Source organism: Rhinoraja longicauda, chromosome 5, assembly GCF_053455715.1.
Source record: "Rhinoraja longicauda isolate Sanriku21f chromosome 5, sRhiLon1.1, whole genome shotgun sequence".
In the NCBI taxonomy this organism is placed as follows: Eukaryota; Metazoa; Chordata; class Chondrichthyes; order Rajiformes; family Arhynchobatidae; genus Rhinoraja; species Rhinoraja longicauda.
Genome location: NC_135957.1, coordinates 40,726,847 through 40,733,201, shown reverse-complemented (window position 1 = coordinate 40,733,201; position 6,355 = coordinate 40,726,847).

Genomic DNA, 6,355 nt, shown 5'->3' with positions numbered 1-6,355 from the left:
TATAGCCTTTTTCTTCTCTGCAATCCTGTACAGCTTCACAAGCCGCTAAGATATCTATGTTCCTTCAATTCATAGATACCTTCAATGTCAGGGCCAAAGCTTTGAAAATGCATCCCTAAACCGTTGCTTCTCTATCCTCCTTTAAGATATTCCTTAACCTAGAATCCATGTGTCAAACACAAGGCCCGCGGGCTGAATGCGGCCCGCCACGTCATTTTATGTGGCCCGCGAGAGCTTAATTGTCATTGGTCGAATATCTTTTAAGATACAGACATTTTTAACTTTCAAACTTTCATTTCTAAACACACACACACTTTTTCCAAGTGCTGTGCGTCTGACGTCACCTCGCACGGCCTCTCCTCACTCGCACAAACAAGATGGACGCCGTTAGTGGAGCTGCCCGCCCGCAATCACCGCCCTCACTCCCCTCACCCGGGGGACACTCCGAGCAGGAGGGAGATGGTCGGACTGATGGTCCTCATCCTTCCCTTCCGTCCCTTCAACCCACGCACGGCGTCCTCGAGTCCCCCCTTCCACCGATGGCGGCGTCGACGAGGACCGCTGCCACCGACGGCCCGTCGCGACTTCAGACTGCGCGCCTCCTGCAGCGCCTCTCTCCCCTCGCTTCTCTCCCCTCCTGACGCAACCAGACCGGCCCCGCCCGCCTCGAGTAGTCCGACCTCCACTGCCTGACTCCAGTAGTCCGGGGCTCCCTCCTCCCTGCCCGCTCGGTAAGTGCCTTTCGCCGCCAATGGCTCCACGGAGGAGAGGGGAGTGGAAGTGGGGGCCGAGTGGGGGGAGGGAAGAGTGGGTGGAGGAGAAGTGGGATTATGGGGGGGGGGGGTTGGGGTGGGGGGTAGGGGGAGGAGAGAGTGGGGGGAAAGGGGGTGGTGGGGAAAGGGGGGGGAGAGTGAGAGTGGGTGAGGGGGAGAGTAGGGGGAGAGGGACTGGGGAGGGGGACAGCGGGGGTGGTTGGGGAAAGAGAGAGTGGGGGTGGGGGAAGGGGAAGAGTGGGGGTCAGGGAAGAGGGGAGAGTGGTGGGGATGGGAGGGGAGAGTGGGACTGGGGAGGAGGGTGGGTGGTGGGGGGAAGAGAGTGGGGGGAAAGGGGACAATGGGGGTCAGGGAAGAGTGGGGGGAAGCAAAGGGGGAGAAGGGGACCGTGAGAGTGAAAGGGAGGAGGGGGTGGAGGAGGAAGGGGGTGGGGAGGAGTGAGGGAGGAGGGGGAGGAGAGGGGGGTGGTGGGGGAGGGGGTGTGGTGGTGGGGGGGAAGAGAGAGTGGGGGTGGGAGGGAAGGGGGACTGTGAGGGTCAGGGATAAAGGGGAGAGTGGGGGGGGGAGGTGGGAGGGAGGGAAAGGTGGGTGATGGGGAAGGGGACAGTGAGAGTGAAAGGAGGGGGAGGGTGGGGGGAGGAGAGAGGGAGTGTGGGGGGAAGGGTGGTGGTGGTGGGGGGAAGAGAGTGGGGGAAGGGGACAGTGGGGGTGGGGGAGAGTGGGGGGGGAGGGGGACGGTGAGAATGCAGGTGGGGGCGAAGTGGGGGGAGGGGTAGGGGTGGGAGGGGGGTGAGGGAGGAGAGAGTGGTGGAGGCGGGGGATGGGTGAGGAGGGGTGGAGGAGAGAGGGGCTGGGGGGAGTGAGAGTGGGGCTGGGGGGAGGAGAGAATGGAGGGGTGGGGGAAGAGAGAGTGGTGGAATGGGGGGTGGAGGAGAGTTGCGAGTGGGGGTGGGAGGGAGAGTGCTACTGGGGAGGAGGGTGGGGTGGGGAGGAGGGAAGAGTGCGGGTCGTGGGAGGGAGGAGGGGTGGGGGGAAGGGGACAGCAGGGGTTGGGGGGGGGGGGGGGAAGGGGGTGTTGGTGGGGGATGAGAGAGTGGGGGGGTTGGGGAGAAGGGGGACAGTGGGGGTCAGGGAAGATGGGAGAGTGGGGGGTAGGAGAGGAGGGATAAGGGGGATTGAGTAGGGGGTTGAGGATGCTGCACCAATACAGGAGAGGCTTTGTGTCCAAGGCTCCTCGGTCACACCCTCTCCCCTTCCCTGTACCGCCTTTAATTGCGCTCCCCCTCCCCCTGGAGGAGCACGGCACCACAGTGAAGGAGAAAGAAGATGGCCACTGGCAGGACGTTGTCAGAGGCTCCCTCTCCCCTTTCCCTTCCTCAACCACCCCTCCCCTCTCCACCTCCCCTCCCCCCCCCCCCCCACCCCCCATTGAGATTCTTTTATTTTATTTTAAGAGACAATTTATTTTTAAAGAAAAAACACGATTTCCCCAGGTCGCAATGGAAACCCTAACGAGGAACGGGCCCAATTGTCAATGTGCTTACATATATTTTTACATTTATGTTAATGCATGTACAATATTTGTTCATTTCAATAAATAATAATCAAATGCAGAGTTATTTAACAATATGTTAAGGATTAGTTACATTTTATACAATCTTACAGTTACAACCGGCCCTTTGAGTGCAACCATAATGCTGATGTGGCCCGGGTGAAAATGAGTTTGACACCCCTGACCTAGATGAATTTGACCAAACACTTCACCGTAGAGTGTAACATTTTGCGTGGTCTCCAGTATGATTTTGTTGGATAACGTAGCTGTGAAATATCTTGGGACTTTTTATTAAATCAGAGCAAATAAATGCAGATGATCGGTCTCATTCATTACTTTGGTATATCACCTGCACTTCGGAAGGTATCAGTGGTGTGGGCTCATGTACATCAACCTCCTTATAGTTACTCATCCAAATAGCTAGTTTATTACATGAACATTTAACTGTCATGTGACAGTTTGATCTTTTGTGCTACAGTGATAGTTTTCCTCATTTTTTAATAAATAGAAGGAGACGGAGACCATTCAACTCTGAGAGCTAGTCCATCAATCTTACCTTCACACTTAATTCCATATATCTCCTTGACTATTCCCTTTAACGCCTTCCAATTCTCCCACCAGCCACATGCATTGGGGGTAATTACTCATAACCAATTAACCTAACAGCTTGTACATCTGTGGGATGTGGGAAGAAATCTGAGTACTCAGGGGAAATCCATCCAGTCACAAGGAGAAAATGCAAAATCCTCACAACTCCAGAGGTCAGAAACAAACCCAAAGTCACTGGATGTTGTGTGACAGGTGCACAACCTTACAGTGCTACTGTGCCACCCCCAATATCATATGTGGGGCAAGGAGTGTTTTTGGAAGAAGCAGTGTGGGGTAACAATTTTTTTTAAATCACAGTCAAGCTCAGACCTATATACTGGAGAAACTCAGCAGATCAGGGCAGCATCTGTGGAGAAATGGACAGATGAAATGTTGAGTCGGGGCACTTCTTCAAACTGGACGCCCAAGATTCTAGTATCTGCAGTCTCTTGTGTCTCCTGTATGCATTCAGTCTGAAGAAAAGTTTCCAACCTGAAATATCACACGTCCATTCCCTTCCCAGGTGCTGCCTGACCCACTGACTTCCTCCAACACTTTGTGTTTTGCTCAAGATTCCAGCGTCCTGCAGTCTCATTTGTCTCCTGTATGCATTTGATATCTGTAGACCCCAATGATATGAAAGAGATTATCATATAGAATCACTGCCTATAGAAGGAGGCATGAGGCCTAATTACCAGCTTTAATTTTCTGAGCTTCACCTCAACCGAGATTAAGTCCAGGTGCATTGATTATGTATTGCAAAATATTGTTCATACCAATTAAGCCGAGGAAGGAACCCGGCCATAATTATTTTCTTATTGTATGCTGATGAGGATCCTCACTCATTGCAAATGCTCAAAATTTAAAAACCATTAGGTTTATCCAAAGTAGTAGTGTTCCTGGAAATACATAACAGTTATTTGCATTTCAGGAAACATGGAGATATAAAAGTTATAGATGTACAGGTAACATTGCAAATTAACTACTCCCATGTCTCAAACTTTGTGAAATCAATCAATTTCAACACAATTCGTATTCTTACTGTGAAAAAAATTGTATAAAATATTATTAGGCAAGGCAAGGCAAGGCAATTTTATTTATAGAGCACATTTCAGCAACAAGGCAATTCAAAGTGCTTTACATAAAACATTAAAGAGCAATTAAAAACAATTAAAAACAGCCTTTAAAGAGAATAGAAAATAAAAATAAGCTAAAATAGAATAAGACGGGTATAAAATACATGAATAAAAGTTACAGTGCAGTGTAAGAACTGAATAATTATTTGACTTAATAAAAGGCAGCGTCCAATAGAAAAGTCTTCAGCCTCGATTTAAAACAACTGAGTTGCAGCGGACCTGCAGTTTTCGAGGAGTTTGTTCCAGATATGTGGTGCATAAAAACTAAATGCTGCTTCTCCATGTTTAGTTCTGACTCTGGGACTGAAAGCAGGACCTGTCCCAGCCAACCTGCGAGGTCTGGATGGTTCATAATGCATAGCAGAAGACCAGAAATGTATTTGGGCCCTAAACCATTTAGTGCTTTATAAACCAACGGTAGTATTCTGAAATCAATTCTCTGACAGACTGGAAGCCAGTAACATATGGTGATTCTCCCTTGCAAAATACATATGCATTGCTTTATACATTTTTATTTTGTGTAATGCTTTTCCTTTGTATTAGTTTACTTAAGCCAATAATCCTGATGATTGTGTACATTCTGATGCAATTCCTCTCCTGATTTATTGCATAGATGTATAAAGTTGTTGGTGAATATAGAAATATCAGTCATCTCTTTGAGTCACTCTGAGTTGGCACTGCACTTAACCTCTAGATCACTACATTATTAAAGGACACTGTCTCAGTATTAATATAGTTTGTGCCCTTTATTCAAGAAAAAAATCACAAAAGGTACTTAGTTAGATGGAATAATATAATATTATTATTACAATAAACTCTCTTCCCAAACAAAACAAACTAAATAATACCTAATATTTAAGCCTAACCATTGCATAAGAGATCATTTTCAGTTGAGATCGATTATATAACTTTGTACAGATTGTATAACTTTGCATGGTAGACACAAAATGCTGGAGTAACTCAGCGGGACAAGCAGCACTTCTGGAGAGAATGAATGGGTGACTTTTTGGTCGAGACCCTTCTTCAGACTCTTGCATGGTTTGACTTCCTCGTTTTACTGGGTAAAAAGTTATTAGAAACTGTCAATGTACTTGACAATTGTAGCTGATTTAAATGAAATTTCAGTTCACATATCAAACCTATAATCTGAATTGATAACTTCAGGTGTTTTATGTATGAGAGCAGTGTGTTAAGATATCAAAAATCACTCGTTTATTTAAAATCTGGGTTCATGTATTGCCACTTTCAGGGAGCTAGGCACTTGGGCCCAAAGATCAATTTTACATCAGTTGTTAAGAGTCTTGCCATCATAAAGTGAGAGAAATATTGACAAAGCATGATTTTTATACATCAGTTGCAAATTAACGTTATAGTATTTTATGTTTATTAATCATAGCAAATGTTGGTATCTAACAATTGGTACTCTGACCACAGTCAGTTGAAAGTTCCTTGCATTTGAGTCAGAATGTTGTAGGATTCAGTCCTCACTTCATGAGACCTGAACATGAAAATCAATGCTGGCTTAATGGGTCACCGGAGCTCTGTGTTTCCACTTGAAAGAAATTACCTGAAATTCGGAAATTCTGGTTGTCTTCGGGTAATTTTAGGGAAATAAAATAATTTCGGGAAATTTCGGAAATTTCCGCATCCGGCCCGCGAAGGTCTTTCAGCCGGTGAGTAGGTTGTGAACAGCTATGAAAAGGGGTTGCACCTTTTCCCTCGTTGCTGATGGGCTAATGATCAGGTTCAGTCCCATCAGGGCTTGGAATCGGACTATACAAATCGGTTGCAAACACACAAAATAACTCAGCGGATCAGGCTGTATCTGTGGAGGGAATGGACAGGTGACGTTCGGGTCAAGACCTTTCTTCAAAATCGGTTCCCGGTCGAGTGTGAAACCCATGAAATGACAAGAACACCTTAATGAAATACCTCAGCTTGTTTCACAGACATGCGAGCCGCAACAGTGAAATTAAACGGCAGGACATTTCTGCAATACTCGTTTTGATTCAGTGACTTGATAGTGGAAACAGGATATTTTTGGAGGGAGGGGGAGGGACATTTTATGAAGTTTTTGTGGATTTGTAGCGATTCAGTATAATTGCATTTGTGGTGCTGAGCTGGTAGTGTTGGGCAGCTTCTGTTGTGGAGCAAATCGGAGTAGTAGGAGTAAAGAAGTTCTTCTGCAATAGGAGTAAAGAGGTTCTTCTGCAGTTGTATAGGGCCCTGGTAAGACCACATCTGGAGTATTGTGTACAGTTTTGGTCTCCTGATTTGAGGAAGGACATCCTTGTATCGAGACAGTG